At 37.6% G+C, this 23,546-nt stretch overlaps 1 long non-coding RNA gene across 1 annotated transcript in view; it reads right to left on the bottom strand.

Moving 5' to 3' along the window:
• Positions 1-21,555, bottom strand: part of LOC109259203 (uncharacterized) — a 40,811-nt gene extending 19,256 nt beyond the window's left edge. The window contains exon 1 of the long non-coding RNA XR_002076599.2: positions 21,317-21,555. This is a non-coding gene — a long non-coding RNA (uncharacterized LOC109259203). The remainder of the gene's footprint in view (positions 1-21,316) is intronic.
• Positions 21,556-23,546: the final 1,991 nt, after the last annotated feature.

Here is a 23,546-nt window from a genome sequence, read left to right as displayed (position 1 = left end):
CAAGTGGGGGAGGAGCAGAGAAGAGAGGTTGAGAGAGAATCCCAAGCAGGCTCCACACTGCCAATGCAGAGCCCAACATGGGGCTTGAACTCACAAAGCTGTGAGATCATGACCTGAGCCAAAACCCAGATCCGGTGCTCAACCAACTGAGCCATCCAGGCGTTCCAGTAAGTAAATTTTTAAAAGTACAGCTACCTCAAAATGAAAAAATAGGGCATTGAAAAATTTGTACTTTTTAGCTTAAGGTTCACTTGTCCAAGAGCCACTTGTTTTCTCGTTCTAAAGCAATGATTTTATTATGTTCTAATATAATAGGAAAGAAACTACCAAACTCAACATGTAGAAAATAATGTGTTTAAAAAGAGATGCAAAGGGGTGCCTGGCTGGCTCAGTTGGTAAGAACATGGGGCTCTTGATCTTGGGGTTGTGAGTTCAAGCCCCATGGTAGGGTGTAGAGCCTACTTAAAGAAAGAGGTGCAAATTACGACTTTCAGACAGTTTGCCCTTTGCTTATAGAATGGATTCTGCTTTATAAGGCTCACTCCCAGATGTCAGAAAGCAAATTTTTTGGAAGTATTTTCCACTTGCTGCTTAAGAAAAATGTCTACCTCTGAAAACCTCTTTTAAATTTACTTCAGAGGAAAAAATATCTGCTGCGAAGACTCTTCAGCTTATTTGTGAAAAATGAATTGTCATTTCATTTTAGAACAAGGTAAACAAAGCCATAAAAAGCATTGCTCAGAACTGTCAGAGATGCATACGGCTTTTAAATCAGAAGGAAAGCTCAATGCTGTGCTTTAAACCAGTGCTTTGTTGTGGCAAACTAAGTAGTTGAAATGATGAATTAAAAAAAAAAACATTCTAGTGTTACAGTGATAAACATGCTATCTACACTCTTGTTAACTACTGCAGAGCATGACAAATGGAACTGATCCCCTGACCTTTGCAGAATGAACTCCTTTCTGTAGGCTATGCGGAAAGCTTGTTATTATCTAGATTTATTTTAAGTTAGATGGACTGTTGTTTGGACAAAATGTAGTTCCAGTAGTTGTCAGTAAAAAACGGACCCAACTAGATGCTATTAATTTAGTTACTTCCCTTGCAAACATATTTCATGTGCACATGAGTATCTATATGGACATCCTGGAAGACAAGGGAGTCTGAAGCTTTTTGAGAATATTTCTGAAAATTAATCAGAAAGTAAGATATTGAATACAGGATTTTTTTTTAATGTCTATTTATTTTTGAGCAAGACAGAGACAATGCGAGTAGGTTAGGGGCAGAGAGAGCGGGAGACACAGAATCCGAAGCAGGCTCCAGGCTCCGAGCTGTCAGCACAGAGCCTGTTTTGGGGCCCGAGCTCACAGAACTATGAGATCATGACCTGAGCCGAAGTCAGACGCTCAACCGACTGAGACACCCAGGAGCCGCAATACAGGATTTTTTAAAGTTTGTTTGTTTGTTTGTTTGTTTATTGCCATAGCAGAGGACAGGCAGAGACAAAGGGAGAGAGAGAATCCAAAGCAGGTTCCCTGCTGTCAGCACAGAGCCTCAGGTGGGGCTCAAACCTATGAACTGAGGAGAGAACCTGACCTGAAATGAAATCAAGAGTTGGATGCTTAACTGACTGAGCTACCCAAGTGCCCCTTGAATACAGGATTTAAAAAATGTTTATATATTTATTTTGAGAGGGGGCGGGGAGGGGCAGAGTGAGAGAGAATCCCAAGCAGAGTCTGTACCTTCAGTGCTGAACCAACACAGGGCTCGATCTTACAAATCATGAGATCATGACCTGAGCCAAAACCAAGAGTCAGACACTTAACCAACTGAGCCACCCAGGGGCCCAATTGTTTTTTTGAAGATGGGATTTTTGATGTACAGTCAATATATTTAACTTGGTGGGCCCAGCTCAGCAAAGTTGCCCGTTTTTTCCTGTCACACTCTTCTACAGAACATTAAAGTATTTTAATTAGATGTTCCCAGAATAAACTTTAGTTCCAATACTTGGAGTCACTTATTCTGTTTTACTGAATTAAGTGTCTATTGTGTGTGTTTTGAAAACTTGAACCAGTGACTGTACCAATGATTTGGTGTAGGCTTTTTAAGTGTAAGCCCATTTCAGAAGTGAATAAGCTTGGCTGTGGAGGAAGAGTATTGAGCTTCTTAGCAGATTGCAAGGGCTGATGGTAGAGTGCTGGACCTCTAGAATTCAGTTTCTGGTGCCAGGTTCAGACCTCTCTGAACCTATGCTAAGAAAGAGTTCCATCTGTAGAAGCACTGGGAAAAGGTAAAGCTTGGTGTTTTCATTTTGTCACATTTTTCTTAATGAAAATGGAAATAGAGATGTTGTTAAATAACTACATTTACCAAACAGTTCTTTTTTTGGGGATTTAACTCAGCAGGGAATCTATTATAGTTTCCCCTTTCTAGGTCAAAAAGAAATATTCCAACAGCGCTCAGGAGATTTTGAAGTATTCATCACAACTCCCAAAAGGAATTATAAAATCAGAAGTGGGATTGCTTAACTAATGATTAGAGTGAAGAAATGCTGCTCCTATTCTAACAAGCTTTGGTATTAACTTGACATGTGTCTCACTTAGGTCGGTAGAGTCGGTGCTGCAGAATTAGTTTTTGGCAATATGCTCTATGATGCTTAAAGGAAAGATTGGTGTTGACTGTGTCGAGAGCAGCATCAAGGGTCTTGCTGGCATAGAGCCGTAGGGTGGAATGAGGACACATATGCTCTGTGGGGATAAAGATGGTCCCTGACAAATATTGAAATAATGTGACCACTACATGGTAATTACTTTGCAATTTTTGCCTCTGAATGGAGCTTCTTGTTAAACAAGAAAAGACAAAATATCCAAACATGAAACTGCTTAAGAATTTAACTAAAACTCCAGTGAGAAATAGAAACACAAGCAGGATGACAATGATTATTCAGAGTAGTGACTGTCACCCAGTTTCCTGATGATTATGTCTATTCATGTTGAAGTTCATGTTGAAGGAGATTTCATGCTGAAGGAGATTTGTGCTCCTTGAAATACAGCAACCAGGAAAGACCACTCCATTGGATCCAGCTCTAATCATTTCTAGAACATTAATCACAGACCAAGTCAAACATTTATTCACAGCAAACTATTAATTGATATTTTCTACAGGATTACTTTTTTGAGCTTTTTAATTATATATATATATATATATATACATACACACACACACACACACACACACACACATATATACATATATGTATGAAATAAATAGAAATCTTTATTTGGGATAGAAAGGATGATATATTAGTCAACATCTCATTTGTTCTACAGTTATTTCCTTCTTTGAGTCCGTGTTTTAGGTCACCATGCATATGTGGGTAAATTCAATCAATAATCAACAGTTTAGTTTTTTCCTGTAGTAATTGTTCCATTTAAGACTAATGTTTTATTTAACCAAGGTTAGTATTATTACCCTTAATGGATATGTATGACATTGAGCAATTTGTTTAACCCTATTAAGCTTTAGAATTTTTTCAGTTATAAAAGGGATGAAAAAATACTAACAAATATAGTCGGCCTCACAAAGTTGTACTGGGTGGTAGGAGATAGTATCCATGAAGTGTTAAACACAGGACTGGCACATAATAAACATTCAATAAATGAATTATATTGGTATTATTAATGATGTAGTAAAACTGAGGATGTGTGTGTGTGTGTGTGTGTGCGCGCGTGCACACATTTGAGTGTATGTGTGTTTTGCCTACAAAAGCTTGTTTGTCTATTTTTCCTTAGGTTTGGTGCTTTAAAACAAAACCTTTTGGAATTTCTAAAACACATAAGGAACAGACTTCACTGAACAAACATTGTCTTTAGAATTACAGTAGTATGGAAGCATATTATGAATATTTAGTGTGGATTGTTTGAAAATAACAATGTGAGAACTTCTATTAAAAATCTTGGTTTGGGGGCAGCTGGGTGGCTCAGTCTGTTAAGCATCCAACTTTGGCTCACATCATTATCTCATGGCTCATGAGTTTGAGCCCCATGTTGGGCTTTGTGCTGACAGCTTGGAGCCTGAAGCCTGCTTTGGATTCTGTCTCCCTCTCCCTCTGTTCCTCCCCTGTTTGTGCTCTCTCTCTCTCAGATATAAATAAAAATTTTTTTTAAATAAAAAAAGCCCTGCTCCAAAACATGAATAGAGGTCAACTAAAGCAGCTAGAATATATGACTCCATACCTGTTCTATTTTTAATGAGTTCTTAATATGGAAACCTTTGAAGGAGAGTTTCTTCTCCAACAGAAAATATGTATAGATATTACATTGGATTTAAAAATTATTTTTCTGTAGTGCCTGGCTAGCTTAGGTGGTGGAGCATGTGACTCTTGATCTTGGGGTTGTAAGTTCAAGCACCACTTTGGGTATAGAGATTACTTAAGAATAAAATCTTAAAAAAGAATAAAAATTCTCTTTTCTAAAATGATTCTTCTATGTTATCGCATTAGTAAGGTCTTCAAAAATACCTTTTTAAAAAAATTTCTAGCCTCAAATGATAAACACCATTTAAAAAATATTCCTTTTAGGGGCGCCTGGGTGGCTCAGCCAGGTAAGCAGCCAAGTTCAGCTCAGGTCATGATCTCGTGGTCTGTGAGTTAGAGCCCTGTGTCAGGCTCTGTGCTGACAGCTCAGAGCCTGGAGCCTGCTTTGGATTCTGTGTCTTCCTCTCTCTCTCTGCCGCTCCCCCCTCAAGCTCTGTCTCTGTCTTAAAAATAAATAAATGTTAAAAAAGTTTTTTAAAAATTTCCTTTTATTGCAGTATAATTGACCTATATAACATTATATTAGTTTCAGATGTAGTTTCAGATACAATGTAATGATTCAAAATTTGCATATTCTGTGACATGATCACCACAATAAGTCTAGTTAACATCCGTCATCATCCATAGTTACAGATTTTTTTCTTGTGTTGAAAAATTTAAAGATTTATTCTCTTAGGAACTTTCAAATATGTAATAAATACAGTTTTTATTTGTTGTTTGTTTCAATTTTTATTTAAATTTGAGTGAGTTAACATATAATGTGATATTAATTTCAGGACTAGAATTTAGTGATTCATCACTTACATATAATAGCCAGTGCTCATCCCACCAAGTGCCCTCCTTAATGCCCATCACCCAGGTAGCCCATCCCCCCCACCCACCACCCTTCCAAGAACCCTCTGTTTGTTCGTTCTCTATAGTTAAGAGTCTCTTTTACGGTTTCTCTCTCTCTCTCTCTCTCTCTCTCTCTCTCTTTTCTTTCCCCTATGTTCATCTGTTTTGCTTCTTAAATTCCACATATGAATGAAATCATAAAGTATTTTTCTCTGGCTGACTTATTTTGTATTATGCTATATATATATAGAGCATAATACACTCTAGCTCAATCCACGTCATTACAAATGGTAACATTTCATTATTTTTTATGACTAATATTCCATTATATATAGATAGATACAGATATAGGTATAGATATAGATATAGATACACACACACACCCCACATCTTCTTTATACATTCATCAGTTGATGGACATTTGGGCTCCTTCCATAATTTGACAATTGTTGATAATGCTGCTATAAACATTGGGGTGCATGTGCTCATTTGAATCAGTGCTTTTGTATCCTTTGGGTAATGCCTAGTAGTGCAATTGCTGGGTAGTTCTATTTTTAACCTTTTTTAAAAATTAAAAAAAAATTTATATTAGAGAGAGAGAGAGAGAGAAAGAGTGTGTGTGTTTGTCTGTGTGTGAATGGGAGAGAGGGGCAGAGGGAGAGAGAGTGCAAATCTCAAGCAGATTCCGTGCTCAGTGCGGAGGATTATGACCTAAGTTGAAATCAAGTCAGATGCTCCACCCAGGCACCCCTATTTTTATCTTTTTGAGGAACCACGATACTGTTCTCCAGAGTGGTTGCCCAGGTTGCATTCCCACCAACAGTGTAAGAGAGTTCCCCTTTCTATTCATCCTTGCTAACATCTGTTGTTTCTTGTGTTGTTAATTTTAGTCATTCTAACAGGTGTGAGATGATATCTCATTGTAGTTTTGATTTGCGTTTTCCTGATGATGAATGATGTTGAACATCTTTTCATGTGTCTGTTAGCTATCTGTATGTCTTCTTTGGAAAAATGTCTATTCATGTCTCCTGGGTCTTGACTCTATCTTTTTTGTTTTTTTGGGTGTTCAGTTTGCTAAGTTCTTTATAGATTTTGGATACTAACCCCTTATCAGATATGTCATTTGCAAATACCTTCTCCCATTCCAGACATTCCCTTTTAGTTTTGTTGTGCGGAAGCTTTTTGTCTTGATGAAGTCCCCATAGTTCATTTTTGCTTTTGTTTCCCTTGCCTCTAGAGCCATGTCTAGTAAGAAGTTGCTATGGCTGATGTCAAGGAGGTTGCTGCCTGTGTTCTTCTCTACGATTTTGATGGTTTCCTATCTCACGTTCAGGTCTTTCATCTATTTTGAATTTATTTTTGCATGTATAGTGTAAGAAAGTGGTCCAGATTCATCCTTTCCATGTTGCTGTCTAGTTTACCAACACCATTTATTGAAGAGACTGTTTTTTCCCCTTTGGATATTCTTTCCTGCTTGGTCAAAGACTAGTTGACCCTAGTTGTGGGTCTGTTTCTGGATTTTCTATTCTATTCCATTGATCTGAGTGTCTGTTTTGTGCCAGTGCCTACTATCTTGATGACTACAGCTTTGTAATGTAGCTTGAAGTCTGAAATCGTGATGCCTCCAGCTTTGCTTTTCTTTTTCAAGATTGCTTTGGCTGTTTGGGGTCTTTTGTGGTTCCATACATATTTTAGGATTGTTTGTTTTAGCTCTGTGAAAAATGCTGGTGTAATTTTGATGGGGATTGCATTGAATGTGTAGATTGCTTTTGGTAGTATAGACATTTTAACAATACTTGTTCTTCTGATCCATGAGCATAGATAGAATGGTTTTCCATTTCTTTGTGTCATTTCAATTCCTTTCATATGTCTTCTCTAGTGTTCAGAGTACAGATCTTTTACCTCTTTGATAAGGTTTATTCCTAGGTATTTTATGGTTTTGGTGCAATTGTGAATGGGATCAATTCCTTGATTTCTTTTTCTGCTGCTTCATTATTGGTGTAGTCACCATGCTATACATTATATCTTCATGACTTATTCATTTTAAAACTGGAAGTTTGTACCATTTGACAACCATCACCCATTTCCCACACCCTACCTGTGGCAACCACCAGTCTGTTCTCTGTATCTATGAACTTGGTTTTGTATTTGGGTTCAGCATAGAAGTAAGATCATACGGTGTGTGTCTTTCTTTGACTTACTTCACATAGCATAGTGCCTTCAAGTTGCATCCATGTTGTTGCAAATGGCAAGATTTCATTCTTGTCTTTACAACTGCATAATATTCCTGTGTGTGTATATCACGTTTTCTTTATCCATTCATCTATCTTTATTTATTTATTTATTTATTTATTTATTTATATCTATCTATATAATTCTATATACATATTCTATATATATATATTCTATGTAGTCTGTATATATTCTATATATATAATATATATTTTAATTCTATATATATTATATATATTATTTTAATTCCATAGTTTTTAGTGTATAGATTTTTCATCTCTTTGGTTAGATTTATTCCTAGGTATTTTATGGGTTTGGGTGCAGTTGAAAATGGGATCGATTCCTTGATTTTTCTTTCTGTTGCTTTTTTGTTGGTGTATAGAAATGCAACCGATTTCTGTGCCTTGATTTTATAACTTGAGACTTTGCTGAATTCATGGGTCAGTTCTAGCAGCTTTTTGGTGGAAAGTTTTGGGTTTTCCATATACAGTATCATGTCATCTGCGAAGAGTGAAAGTTTGACCTCCTCCTGGCCGATTTGGATACCTTTTTATTTCTTTGTGTTGTCTGATTGCTGAGGCTAAGACTTCCAATACTATGTTGAATAACAGTGGCAAGAGTGGATATCTTTGTCTTATTCCTGACCTTAGGGGGAAAGCTCTCAGTTTTTCCCCATTGAGGATGATATTAGTGTTGGGTCTTTCATATATGGCTTTTATGATATAGAGGTATGATCCTTCTATCCCTACTTTCCTGAGAGTTTTTATTAGGAAAGGATGCTGTATTTCATCAAATGCTTTCTCTGCATCTATTGAGAGGATCATGTGGTTCTTGTCCTTACTTTTATTCATGTGATGAATCACATTGATTGTTGTGCAGATATTGAACCAGCCATGCATCTCAGGTATAAATCCCACTTGGTTGTGGTGAGTAATTTTTTTAATGTATTGTTGGATCCGGTTGGCTAATACCTTGTTGAGAATTTTTACATTCATGTTCATCAGGAAAATTGGTCTATAGTTTTCCTTTTTAGTAGAGTCTTTGTCTGGTTTTGGAATCAAGGTAATGCTGGCTTCATAGAAAGAGTTAATAGGTGTTAATTCTTCCTTAAATGTTTGGTAGAATTCCCCTGGAAAGCCATCTGGCCCTGGACTCTTGTGTTTGGGGGAGACTTTTGATTACTAATTCGATTTCTTTATGGGTTATAAGTCTGTTCAAATTTTCTATTTCTTTCTGTTTTAGTTTTGGTAGTTTATATGTTTCTAGGAATTTGTCCTTTTCTTCCAGATAGCCCAATTTATTGGCATATAATTGCTCATAATATTCTCTTATTACTATTTGTATTTCTTATGTGTTGGTTGTGATCTCTCCTCTTTCACTCTTGATTTTATTTATTTGGGTCCTTCCTTTTTCTTTTTTATCAAACTGGCTAGTGGTTTATCAATTTTGTTAATTCTTTCAAAGAACCAGCTTCTGGTTTCATTGATCTGTTCTCCTGTTTTGTTTTGTTTTTGTTTATTTCAATAGTATTGATTTCTGCTCTAATTGTTATTATTTCCTGTCTTCTGCTGGTACTGGGTTTTATTTGCTGTTCTTTTTCCAGCTCTTTAAGGTGTAAGGTTAGCTTGTGTATCTGAGACCTTTCTTCCTTCTTTAGGAAGGCCTGGATTGCTGTATACTTTCCTCTTATGACTGCTTTTGCTGCGTCCCAGAGGTTTTGGGCTGTGGTATTATCATTTTCATTGGCTTCCATGAATTTTTAAATTTCCTTTTTAACTTCTGGGTTAGGCCATTCATTCTTTAGTAGGTGTTCTTTAGTCTCCAAGTATTTACCTCTCCAAATTTTTTCTTGTGGCTAATTTCAAGTTTCATAGCGTTGTGGTCTGAAAATATGCACTGTAAGGTCTCCATCTTTTTGTACTTGTTGAGGTCTGATTTGTGTCCCAGTATGTGATATTCTGGAGAACGTTCCATGTGCACTGGAGAAGAATACATATTCTGCTGCTTTAGGATGAAATGTTCTGAATATACCTGTTAAGTCCATCTGCTCCATCGTGTCATTCAAAGCCATTGCTCCATTGTGTCATTCAAAGCCACTGTTACCTTGTTGATTTTCTGTTTAGATGATTGTCCACTGTTGTAAATGGGGTGTGGAAGTCCCCTACTATTATGGTGTTATTATCAATGAGTTTCTTTGTGATTAATTGATTTATATATTTGGGTGCTGCCACATTTGGAGTGTAAATGTTTACAATTGTTAGGTCTTCTTGGTGGATAGACCCCTTAATTATGGTATAATGCCCTTCTTCATCTCTTGTCTTTATTTTAATGTCTAGATTATCTGATATAAGTATGGCTACTCCAGCTTTCTTTTCTCAATGATTAGCATGATAGATGATTCTCCATCCCCTTATTTTCAATCTGAAGGTGTCTTTAGGTCTAAAGTAGGTCTCTTATAACAGCATATAGATGGATCTTGTTTTCTTATCCATTCTGTTACCCTATGTCTTTTGATTGGACCATTTAGTCCATTGATGTTTAGAGTGAGTACCAAAAGATAAGAATTTATTGTAGAATTGGAGTTTCTGGTAGCATCATTGCTAGTCTTTGTTGCTTTTGGTCTTTTTTTTCCATCTTTTCTCCCCTCAGAGAGTCCCCCTTAAAATTTCATGCAAGGCTAGTTTAGTGGTCACAAACTCCTTTAATTTTTTTTTTTTTTTGTCTGGGAAATTTTTTTTTTTAAATACATGAAATTTATTGTCAGTTTGGTTTCCATACAATACCCAGTGCTCATCCCAAAAGGTGCCCTCCTCAATACCCATCACCCACCCTCCCCTCCCTCCCACCCCCCATCAGCCCTCAGTTTGTTCTCAGTTTTTAAGAGTCTCTTATGCTTTGGCTCTCTCCACTCTAACCTCTTTTTTTTTTTTTCTCCTTCCCCTCCTCCATGGGTTCCTGTTAAGTTCTCAGGATCCACATAAGAGTGAACACATATGGTATCTGTCTTTCTCTGTATGGCTTATTTCACTTAGCATAACACTCTCCAGTTCCATCCACGTTGCTATAAAGGGCCATATTTCATTCTTTCTCATTGCCACGTAGTACTCCATTGTGTATGTAAACCACAATTTCTTTATCCATTCATCAGTTGATGGACATTTAGGCTCTTTCCATAATTTGGCTATTGTTGAGAGTGCTGCTATAAACATTGGGGTCCAAGTGCCCCTATGCATCAGTACTCCTGTATCCCTTGGGTAAATTCCTAGCAGTGCTACTGCTGGGTCATCGGGTAGGTCTATTTTTAATTTTCTGAGGAACCTCCACACTGTTTTCCAGAGCGGCTGCACCAATTTGCATTCCCACCAACAGTGCAAGAGGGTTCCTGTTTCTCCACATCCTTGCCAGCATCTACAGTCTCCTGATTTGTTCATTTTGGCCACTCTGACTGGCGTGAGGTGATATCTGAGTGTGGTTTTGATTTGTATTTCCCTGATGAGGAGCGACGTTGAGCATCTTTTCACGTGCCTGTTGGCCATCCGAATGTCTTCTTTAGAGAAGTGTCTATTCATGTTTTCTGCCCATTTCTTCACTGGATTATTTGATTTTTGGGTGTGGAGTTTGGTGAGCTCTTTATAGATTTTGGATACTAGCCCTTTGTCCGATATGTCATTTGCAAATATCTTTTTGTCTGGGAAACTTTTAATCTCTCCTTCTATTTTGAATGATAGCCTTGGTGGATAAAGAATTCTTGGCTGCATATTTTTCCGATTCAGCACATTGAATATATCCTGCCACTCCTTTCCAGCCTACCATGTTTCTGTGGATAGGTCTGATGCAAACCTGATCTGTCTTCCCTTGTAGCTTAAGGACTTTTGTTCTTTTGCTGCTTTCATGATTCTCTCATTGCCTGAGTATTTTGTGATATGCCTTGTTGATGGTTGATTTTGTTGAATCTAATGGGAGTCCTCTGTGCTTCCTAGATTTTGATGTCTGTGTCTTTTCCCAGGTTAGGAAAGTTTTCCACTATGATTTGTTCACATAGCCCTTCTACCCCTATTTCTCTCTCTTCGTCTTCTGGGACCCCCTATGATTCTGATGTTGTTCTTTTTAATGAGTCACTGATTTTTCTAATTCTTAAATTGTGCTCTTTTGCCTTAATCTCCCTCTTTTTTTCTTTTTTTTCTCTTTGCTTCATTATTCTCCATAAATTAATCCTGTATACTGTTGATTTGCTGCTCTGCCTCATCCCTCCTTGCCGCCGTGTCATCCATTTGAGATTGGAGTTCAGTTATAGCATTTTTTATTTCATCCTGACTAGCTGTTACTTCTTTTATCTCCTCAGAAAGAGATTCTAATCTATTTTTGACCCTAGGTAGTATTCTTATTATCGTGATTCTAAATTCTATCTACTATTGTAGATAATGCTGCTATATATATCGTGCTGCATGAATCCCTTTAAATTAGTGTTTTTGTATTCTTTGGGTAAATACCTAGTAGTACAATTGCTGGATCGTTGAGCAGTTCTATTTTTAACTTTTTGAGGAACATCCATGCTGTTTTCCATAGTGGCTGCACCAATTTACATTTCTTTTTTTAAAATTTTTACATGTTTATTCATTTTTGAGAGACAGAGAGATTGAGAGAGAGAGAGAGACAGAGCATGAGTGGGAGAGGGGCAGAGAGACAGGGAGACACAGATACCAAAGCAGGCTTAGGGTCTGAGCTATCAGCACAGAGCCCAATACGGGGCTTGAACTTACAAATTGTGAGATTATGACCTGAACTGAAGTCAGACACTTAACTGACTGAGCCACCCAGGTGCCCCACCAATTTACATTTCTAAAGACAGTGCACAAGAGTTCCCTTTTCTCCACATATTCTCTGACACTGTCATTTCTTGTCTTTTTGATACTAGCCATTCTAACAGGTTTAAGGTGGTATCTTGTTGTGGTTTTGATTTGCATTTCCCAGATTATTAGTGATGTTGAGCATGTCTTCATGTACCTCTTAGCCATATGTATGTCTTCTCTGGAAAAGTGTCTATTCAGATCCTCTGCCTGTTTTTTAATCAAATTGTTTTTTTGCTATTGAGTTGTATGAGTTTTTTTTTTTAAATGTTTTTATTTCTTTTTGAAGGAGAGAGAGAGAGACAGAGCATGAGTGGGGGAGGAGCAGAGAGAGAGGGAGACACAGAATTCGAAGCAGGCTCCAGGCTCTAAGCTGTCAGCACAGAGCCCGATGCGGGGCTCGAACTCACGAACTGTGAGATCATGACCTGAGCCGAAGCCGGACGTTCAACCAACTGAGCCACCCAGGCGCCCCTTAAAAAATATTTTTATATATTTTATTAACCCCTATTCAGATATGTGATTCACAAATATAATCTCTCATTCAGTAGATTGCCTTTTCAGTTTGTTGATGATTTCCTTTGCTGTGCAGAAACTTTTCAGTTTCATGAAGTCCCACTTGTTTATTTTTGTTTTTGTTGCCTATGCTTCTGGTGTGAAATAAAAAAAAAAAACATCACCAATAACAATGTCAAGGAGCTTACCACGTATTTTTTTCTGGGAGCTTTTTGTTAAAAAATTTTTTTTTAATGTTTATTTATTTTTGAGAGAGAGAGAGACAGAGTGTGAGCAGAGGAGGGGCAGAGAGAGAGGGAGACACAGAATCGAAGCAGGGTCCAGGCTCCTGAGCTGTCAGCACAGAGCCCGACGTGGGGCTCGAACCCAAGAACTGTGAGATCATGACCTGAGTTGAAGTCGGACACTTAACCTACTGAGCCACCCAGGCACCCCTCTGGGAGCTTTTTGATTTTGAGTCTTATATTCAAGTCATTAATCTACTTTGAATTAATTTTTGTGAATGGTGTAAGACAGTGATCTAGTTTCATTCTTTTGCATGTAGCCATCCAGTTTTCCCCATGCTATTTTTAAAAAATGTTTATTTATTTTGAGAGAGAGAGAACATGTGCATGAGTGAGAAAGGGGCAGAGAGAGAGAGGGAGAGAGAATCCTAAGTAGGCTCCATGCTCAGTATGAAGCCTAACGTGGGGCTTGATCTCACTGTCATGAGATCATGACCTGAGCTGAAATTGAGAGTCAGATGCTTAACTGACTATGCCACAATGTGCTCCTCCTCACATTATTTATCAAAAAGACTGTCCTTTCTCCATTGCATATTCTTGGCCCTTTGTCATAAATTAGTTGACCATGTATGCATGAGTTTATATCTGGGTTCTTTATTCTGTTTCATTGATCTATGTGAATGTTTTAATGTCAATACCATACTGTTTTGATTACTATAGATTTGCAATATAGTTTGAAATCAAGAAGTGTGATGCCTTTGTTCTTCTGGATTTTCTCTTTTTTCCTCAAGTTTACTTTGGATATTTAGGATATTTTGTTGGTTCCATACATATTTTAGAATTTGTGAAATTGCCATTGTGAAAATGTGAAAAATGCCATTGGAATTTTGATAAGAATTGCATTCATTCTGTAGCTTGCTTTGGGTCATATGGACATATTGGCAATATTAATTATTCCAGTCTATGGGCATGAGATATCTTTCCATTTATGTCTTTATTTTAGTTTCATTTATCCATGTCTTATAGTTTTCAGTTTACTGGTCTTTCACCTCCTTGGTTAAATTTATTCTTAGGTTTTTTATTCTTTCTGATACCATTTTAAATGGGATTGCTTTCTTAATTTCTGTTTCTGATAGTTTGTTATTAATGTATAGAAATGCAACAGATTTCTGTATATTTATTTGTATCTTGCAGCTTTACTGAATTCATTTATTAGTTCTACTAGTTTTTTGGTGGATTCTTTAGGGTTTTATATATATAGTATCATGTCATATGCAGATAGTAACACTTTTACTTCTTTTCCAATTTGGATGCCTTTTATTTCCTTTTCTTGCCTAATTGCTCTGGCTAGGACTTCCAGTACTATGTTGAATAAAACTGACAAGAATGGACATACTTATCTTGTTTCTGATCTTAGAGGTAAAACTTCCAGTTTTGAGTAGATGTTAACTGTGAGTCTTTCATATATGGTCTTTATTATGTTGAGGTATGTTCCCTTTATACTCACTTTATGGATATATTTTATAAAGAATGGATGTTGAATTTTGTCAGATGCTTTTTCTGCTTATATGGAGATGATTATATAATTTTTTTATCTTTCATGTTGTTTATTATGTGTATCACATTGATTGATTTGTGGATGTTGAACCATCCTTGCATCTCTGGAATAAATCCCACTTGATTATGACATATGATCCTTTTAAAGTTTTCTTGAATTCAGTTGGCTAATATTTTTTTGAAGATTTTTGCATCTGTGCTCACCAGAGATATTGGCCTGTAATTTTCCTTTCTTGTGGTGTCTTTGTCTCATTTTGATGTCAAGGTAATGCCTCATAAAATGAGTTTGGAAGTTTTCTCTCCTCTTTTTTGAAAGAATTTGAAAAGGATTGGTGTTCATTATTCTTTGAATGTTTGATAGAATTTACCAGTGAAGCTGTCTGGTTCTGGACTTTGGTTTGTAGGGAATTTTTAAATTACTGATACTATCTCCTTACTAGTTTGATCTATTCTGCTTTTCTGTTTATCGTGGTTCAGTCTTGGAAGGTTGTATGTCTCTAGGAATTTACCCATTTCTTCTAGATTGTCCAATTTGTTGGCATATAAATGTTTGTAGTAGTCTCTTATGATCCTTTGTATTGCTGTGGTATCAGTTGGAAATTCCCCTTTAATTTGTGATTTTGTTTATTTCAGCTCTCTCTATTTCTTGGTGAGTCTAGCTAAAGGTTTGTAAATTTATCTTTTCAAAAAACCAGGTCTTGATTTTATTGATCTTTTCTATTGTCCTTTTAGTATATATTTAATTTATTTTTGCCCTGGTCTTTGTTATTTCCTGCCTTCTACTAACTTTGGGCATTGTTCTTTTTCTAGTTATTTTAGGTGTAAAGTTAGTTGTTTGAGATTTTTCTTGTTTCTTGAGGTACATCAGATCACTATGAACTTTCCTTCTAGAACTGCTTTTTTGTGTCCCATAAGTCTAGCATGTTGTATTTCCCTTCTTGTTTGTCTCAAGGTACTCTTTGCTTTCACTTTTGATTTCTTCATTGACCCACTGGTTGTTTGATAATAGCATGTTGTTTAGTCCACACATATTTGTGAATTTTCCTGTTTTCTTCTGGAAATTGTTTTCTAGTTTCATACCCATGTTGTCAGAAAAGATGCTTGAAGTGAGTCTTTTGAAATTTGTTAAGATTTATTTTGTAGCCTAACATAGGATCTGTTCTGGATAATGTTCCATGTGGACTTGAGAAGAATGTGCATTCTGCTGTTTTTGGATGGAATGTTCTGTATATATTTGTTAAGTCCATCTGGTCTAATGTGTCATTTAAAGCTGATGTTTTCATGGCACCGGAACAGCTCAGTTGGTTAAGCATTGGACTTCAGCTCAGGTCATGGATCTCACAGTTCATGAATTTGAGCCCAGAATTGGCTCTCTTCTGTCAGCACAGAGCCCACTTTGGATCCTCTGTCTCCTTCTCTCTGCCTCTCCCCTGTTTGTACTCTCTCAAAAATAAAGAAAAAACATTAAAAAAAAAAGCTGATGATTTCTGATTGACTTTTGTCAGTATGATCTATCCATTCATGTGCATGGGGTATTAAAGCCCCTTACTACTGTATTGCTATTTCTCCCTTTAGTTCTATTAATATTTCCTTTGTGCATTTAGGTGTTTCTAATGGGTGGTGCACAAATATTTACAAATGTTGGATTGACCCCTTTACCATTATGTGATACCATTCTTTGTCTCCTTATTATACTCTTTGTTTCAAAATCTATTTGTCTGCTGTAATTATAGCTACCCCAGCTTTTGTTTTGGTTTCCTTTTGCATGTAATATCTTTCCCCATCACTTCACTTTCAGTCTGTGTGTCCTTACATCTGAAGTGAGTCTCTTATAGGCAGCATACAGATGGCTCTTTTTTTAAAATCATTTCAGCCACTTTATGTCTTTAGATTGGAGAATGGAGTCCATTTACATTAAAGTAATTATTGATAGGTGTATGCTTACTGCCATTTTGTTAATTGTTTTCTAGCTATTTTTGTAGTTTCTCTCTGTGCCTTTCTTTTTTTCTTACTCCTTTTTATAGTTTGATGATTTTCTTTAGTGTTATGCTTTTATTTCTTTTCTTTAACTTTTGTGTATTTACTGTAGGTTTTTGCTTTGTGGTTACCAAGTGGCTCATATATAGCAACTTATTTATAGACAGTCTATCTTCAGTTGATAACAACTTAAGTTTGATCCATTCTAAAGCTCAACATTTTTACTCCCTCCACCATGCTTTGTTTTTGATGTCACATTTTATACATTTTTATCTTGTGTATCTCTTAACTAATTATTGCACTCATAGTTATTTTTAGTACTTTTGTCTTTTAACCTTCCTACTAGCTTTATAAGTGACCTGAGACCTCAGAGATCTCAGGAAAAGTTTAGAGTCAGCCCTTAGATGTGTGTTTAATTAAAAGCTGCCCTTCATGCTGCAGCTATGATGATGAGCCAATTGGCTTCTTTCACAGAAAAATTGAGCTCCTTAGTCTCTTGTCTCTTACTCAGCCCTGGGTGGGTAGCTGTTTATGAGTGCTTTCCTCATTGGTTACAATTCTGTGTGACCCATGAGTATAAGCCCCATGGGGCCCAGAAGTGCAAGCCCCCTGTCCTCCAGAGCCAGGCAATCAAGGGATAGCCCTTGTGTGGCAGCTGCAAAAACTGGGTCACCAGATGTAAACCCCAGGGACCCAGTTGTGTATATCTGGGAGATACTGGCACTCTGAAGTGTGGCAGAAGGAGAGTGCAAAGATGGCATCTACCTAAAAAATTGGGAGTGGGGAGGAAAGGAAAAAAAAGAAGAAGGGGAAAAGGAAATTAAAAAAAAAGCTGATGACCCTTGGCTTTACCAAGGCAGAGGAAGAGGACGTATGGTATCAGTCCACCAGATGGAGCATAAAGGTGGCCCCTGAAGGAAAGGGAAAAAAAAAGATGGTACCTGTTAGCTTTAGCAAGGCAGAAGGAGAACATGAAGATAGTGCCCACTGGCCTCTGATCTTGGAGAGTATCCTATCAGGCCCCTGCCCAGTGCTTTAAAGTTAGGAAATGAATCTTTCACATAAAGTCTGGGCACTTTTCAAAGGGCTGCTTCTGTGTGGGGCCTTGGGGTGGGTGAGTCTGCATGTGGGCTCTGTAAGAGACGTTCCTCAGTTCACCACAGTCCTGTGGGTCTTAAGGACACAAGCCTTGTTGGTCTTCAAAGCCAGATGTTTGGAGGCTCATCTTTCAGATGTCAGTCTTAAAAGTTGGGGTCCCTGGGGGCACCTGGGTGGCTCAGTTGGTTAAGCGTCTGACTTTGGCCCAGGTCATGATCTCATAGTTCTCGTGGGTTCGAGCCCTGCATTGGGCTCTGTGCTGACAGCTTGGAGCCTGGAGCCTGCTTCCGATTCTGTGTCTCCCTCTCTCTCGGTCTCTCAAAAATAAATAAATGTAAAAATAAAAAAAATTTTTTAAAGTTGGGGAACCTGATGTGGGGTACAAACCCTTTCCTCTTCAGGTTTTGAGTTCCCTTTGGGTTGTGGGGACAGGGTTTATGGCGATTGTATCTCGGCTTCTACTTGCTTCAATGTGGTTTTCATCTCATTTGCTCAATATGAAAGGGTTATTCACAGTTTCTAGAGGGTTTTTTTAGAGGAATTTTTTTCTGTAGATAGCTGTAAATTTGGGGTGTCAATGGGAAGAGGTGAGTTTAGGATCTGGCTAAGTCACCATCTTGAATCAGAACCTTGATGAATAGGGGCACCTGTTTGCCTCAGTTGGTTAAGCATCCAGTTTGGCTCAGGTCATGATTTCATGGTTTGTGAGTGTGCTGAGCCCACTTTGGATCCTCTGTCTCCCTCTCTCTGCCCCTCCCCAACTAGTGCTCTCTTTCTCAAAAATAAATAAACTTAAAAAAAAAAGAACCTTGATTAAACATTATGATGAAAATATTTTTCCATTGTCCTAGGTTTAACAATTTTTATACTCTACACATTTCAAAAATGACCTTCATTAAAGTTGCACTTACATTACAGGTAAAAAAAAATTTTTTTTAAATTTACATCCAAGTTAGTTATCATATAGTGCAATAATGATTTCAGGAGTAGAATCCAGTGATTCATCCCTTATGTATAACACACAGTGCTCATCACAACAAGTGTCCTCCTTAATGCCCTTTGCCCATTTAGCCCATCTGCCAGCCACAACCCCTCCAGCAACCCTCAGTTTGTTCTCTGTATTTAAGAGTCTCTCATGTTTTGTATCCCTCCCTGTTTTTACGTTATTTTTGCTTCCCTTCCCTTATGTTCATCTGTTTTGTATCTTAAATTCCATGAGTGAAGTCATATATTTATCTTTCTCTAACTAATTTTGCTTAGCATAATACATTCTAGTTCCATCCACATTGTTGCAAATGGCAAGATTGCATTCATTTTTTTATGAAAAACATTTTATTAACGTTTATTCATTTTTGAGTCACACACCGTGAGTGGGGGATGGGCAGAGAGAGAGGGGAAGACACAGAATCTGAAGCAGACTCTAGGCTCTAAGCTGTCATCACAGAGCCTGATGTGGGACTCGAACCCACAAACCCTGAGGTCATGACCTGAGCCAAAGTCGGACACTCAACTGACTGAGCCGCCCAGGCACCCTGGTAAGATTTCATTCTTTTTGATTGCCGAGTGATACTCCACTGTGTGTGTGTGTGTGTGTGTGTGTGTGTGTGTGTGTATACATCACATCTTCTTTATCCATTCAACTTTTGATAGGCATTTGGGCTCTTTCCATACTTTGGCTATTGTCAATAGTACTGCTATAAACATTGGGGTGCAAAATTCTTTATTTTATCAACAAGATTTAAAGATACTAGCTTGGTAGTGACCAAAGCCTTGTCTCTTGATGGAATTCTAACAAGGACCTCACCTTCCTACAGTCAAATCTTCATTCATCAAGGGGTTTTGGGCTAGGGGAGCAAGTTGTAACAAAATACGCTTTGTTTTAGAATTATTCTTGGTCACACATAAAGGAGACCAGAAACAGGAAGATAGATACTCAGATGGTCTCTGGGTCTTTTTGGCTTCCATTTATGTGCCATTTATTCATTTAGGTTTTAAGCAATACGTGGCCTATTTGCTATTTGCTGGGAGCTTGAGGTCCAGTGGTGACAAAAACAGTCTCTCACTGGATGCTCTGGGAATTTGGAGTCTAGGGAGAATACTAGTAGTAATAAAACAAACTGTGTGAGTCAATGTAAAATTGTAGGCATGAGAAGAGTTACATGAGAAGGGCTCCTGATATAATGAGAACCTAGACAAGGGAGCCTTAACCTGGCCAGGGAAGTCAGGAAAGCTTTCTTGGGGAGAAGCCATTTGAGCTGAAGCCTGAAAGGATGAGATGGAATTCCAAGATGGAAAGGCCTTTTGGTAAGATGGAATTTAGTGAGTGTGAAAGGCTTGAGAGAAGGAAGCAGTGGCTCAATTGTTGAGGAACAATGTGTAACTAGAAAAGGCTGGAGAAGTGGGCAGAAGCCAGAGCATTGCAGGCTTTATAGACTGTGTTGAAGAGTTTCCCTCTTTTTTTAAACAGATTAAAAAAAAATTGTTTAATGTTTGTTTATTTTTGAGAGAAAGAGACAGAGTGTGAGCGGAGGAGGGGCGGCAGAGAGCGAGAGCGAGACACAGAATCCGAAGCAGGCTTCAGGCTGTGAGCTCTCAGCACAGAGCCTGACATGGGGCTCCAACCCACTAGCTGTGAGATCATGACCTGAGCTGAAGTTGGACATTGAACTGACTGAGACACCCAGATGCCCTGAATAGATTTTTTAAAGTTTATTTTGAGAAAGAGAGCGTGCAAACAGGGGAGGGGCAGAGAGAGAGGGAGAAAGAGAATCCCAAGCAGGCTTCATGCTGTCAGTGCAGAGCCCAATGTGGGGCTTGATCCCATGAACTGTGAGATCATGACCTGAGCTGAAATCAAGAGTCAGACACTTAACTGACTGAGCCACCAAGGAGCCCTGAAGAGTTTCCCTCTTTATCCCCAAAGTAATGAGAAGCCTTTAGAGGGTTTTGACTAAGTGGTATGACATGATCAGATTTGCATTTTGAAAAGATGCCCATTCTGGCTGTGCGTAGAGAATGGATTATAGGGGACAAAAGTGGTTCAGGGGATATTCTTTAGAAGGCTACTTATAAATGCACACACATAAAAATGATAGTGGCTTGAACTACATCATGGAGGACATGGAGAGGAGTGGCCATATTTAAGAAGACTTGGATGTGGAGGGTGGGAGAGAGGGAGGCCTAACTTTCTGAATTAGAAGACTGTAGAGATGGGCATGCCACTTGCTGAGTTAGGGAGCAATAAAAGGTGAAAGACCTGTTTTTCAGGAAATGATCATGAGGTTTTTGTGTTTGTTATGCTGAGTTTGAACTTTATTTGAGGGTGCTGAGAAGGGCTCTCAAGTAAGCTTTTGAGTATTGGTGTCTACCCAGGGCTTCCCCCCATAGGCTACCACTATGCCGGGGGCACATTTTAATTCCCTTAACAAACTTTAGTAGGAACCTGCCTTGGGTTTAGACCCTAGACCTGCATTCTCTGGCCCTGGCCTCCTCGAAGAAGTTGCACTGGTCTGTGAAGCCTGTTACAATAGGCCTTCCTCCCCACACAGAACTATCTTGAGCCTCAGCCAGGTAGCATAGTATCTTCTTTCCTCTGCCTTGAGCTACAGGTGGAAGTGACTCCTGGAAGTAGTTTCTTCATCTCAAGTCCATTTCTTTCCATTGTGTCGGAACTATACTCACCAGCAGGTTATTAGGTGTGGTTCTATTTATCTACTCACCTGTGAATATGAACCTCTTTGAGGGGACTTTAGTGGTGAGCCCTGTTCCAAGGGGTCTATCAGTTCTGCTTGCTTCTCAGCTGCCTCTAGCACAAACTTTTTGTCTCGTTCTGTTTTAGCTGGAACAACTTATTAAAACCCATGGTAAATTCCTGTTTCTTGTCAGGAATTTCTATAGTTTTCAGTTTATGGGTAGAACAAAGAATATTGATAGGTCTTGAGCTTGCTTACTTTACATAGTTCTGTTTGATAACTTGGCAGCCAGGTAACTACCTCAAAGTGAATTCTAGAATCCTGTAACTTCAACTTTAGAGCAGAAAAATACTTGACAAATATAATAATAATTACAGATCATTCCTTCCCAAAAGAGCAGGATCATTTTCAGTATATAAATGTCTATTTTTAATGATTGATTGATTTACTGATTCACTTATTTAACAAAGATTTCCTGGGCCTGTTCTCAGAGTTTGAATTAGATGGAAGAATTCCTTGTACATCTTTTATTTAGGAATTGACTAAAGAAATCTCTGGTGTCCAATTAACACAGGGAAAATAAATTGTTCAGATGCTCTCGGTGGCAATAGAGTTAATTAATTTTGACCTGATTTTTCAAAAACTTAATTCTCAAAAATCCCCCGCGAAAGACAAAAAACACTTATTCATTTGCCAAAAGCGCCTTACTGATTTATTTCTCAACATCCCACTCCTGGTCATTAAAAATGCTGACTGAAATGTTTAAAAACCTGTAAGCTTCATTCACAATTCTGTGTGAATCTACCTTGTCATAAGATTTTTATTTTTATCTACCTTAAGTTTAGGCTGCAGAGATAAGTTGGCTTACTGTGTCAACTTTTAATTATCATAGATATAAGTTTCCTTGACATATAATATAATTTATCTGCATTTTATCTCAAATATACCTGCAATAAGAAAATGAGAGACTTCTTGGTGTTTTCCAAATATCACTGGGAATTATATAAGAGATGAAGAGCATGGTTTTTCTGTTTGCTGTATGAGGAAACTGAGTCACAGAGCAGTTAAATACTATTAAAGATCATCCAATATCTATGGCTGAAGAAAATAATAAATTATCTGGTAGGAAATAAAATGTTTCAAATGGATACAGCTACCTCTAGTCAACCTCCATGAACTCTTTCATGATGACTCATTCCATTAATACTTTTTCCTCATTTTGAGTCCCCTTCACATATTAAAAATCATGGTCATTCTTACATTGTTAATTTTTGTTCAAATGTTGTTTATAATTATTTAAAATTGCTTTTCATCTATGTGTGGTTTTGATCATAGATTGTGGCTGCTAGAGGAGGGGGCAAACTTTTATTTATTTAATTTTAAATCTCCTTAGAATATAGGGTACAGAGATCAGTGTATAATCAGAGGTCAGTAGATTTTAGTTGATTGTAGCTCTGTTTTTTCTATCTTGTATTGTTTTGACTGAAAAGTTTCTGGAGTTTCTGACAAAACTCTGCTGATTGGTGGTCACGAAAGTAACCCATAACCAGAGAGGTTCCCTGTTTGAGTCTTACACTCTGTCATATCTATGGGCAGATGCTATGAAGAGAAGAAAACTATTTAGGCTGAGCATTTGAAAAGCCTATTATGTAAAGGTTTTGCCAGTGTGTCAGAACTTTGTCCATCTGTTTATTTACTCCTTAAAAAGCACAGACTGGGAATTTTGAGTACTGGGTCAAATTTCCTCCAGCTATGAGAATATGTATAGAAACATTTTCTAATGTTTCCTAAACATTTTCTAATGAGCGATACAAATACTTCTCACCCAACTAATAGGCTTTCATGTTAGTCCATAAACTTACAAAGATAACTGAATGTTGAGAAATTCCAGTAGTATAACTGAAAAAAAAATCCAAAGCCTTGATTTAAAAAAATTCTTGCCATCATGGGAATTTTCTATTTTTATTTCTGCAAGTAAGTATTTCAGTTTATGTTCCAGTTTATGAGCAGTCAGATGTTGAAATATTAGTCCCAAGTCAAGGTCAAACATCTCAGACAAAGAATAACATTTCTCTAAAGTACAATACTTCTGTGTAGTTGGAGTGCATATTTCATGAGCAGAACTCATTGATCTGATTCTATCATAATCACAAAACTCAGGCTTCTTTTGAAGTGATAGTGATAATGTGTTCTAACAAGTATAGAGCCATCTGTGATCCACAGTTTTAGACATTACCTCATTTGGCCTTCATAATGG

The sequence above is a fragment of the Panthera pardus genome, unplaced genomic scaffold (genome assembly GCF_024362965.1).
Source record: "Panthera pardus isolate Hobbes unplaced genomic scaffold, ASM2436296v1 HiC_scaffold_16, whole genome shotgun sequence".
NCBI lineage: Eukaryota > Metazoa > Chordata > Mammalia > Carnivora > Felidae > Panthera > Panthera pardus.
The sequence above is the reverse complement of the archived record's forward strand: the minus strand, read 5'-3'. Positions and strand labels throughout refer to the sequence as shown.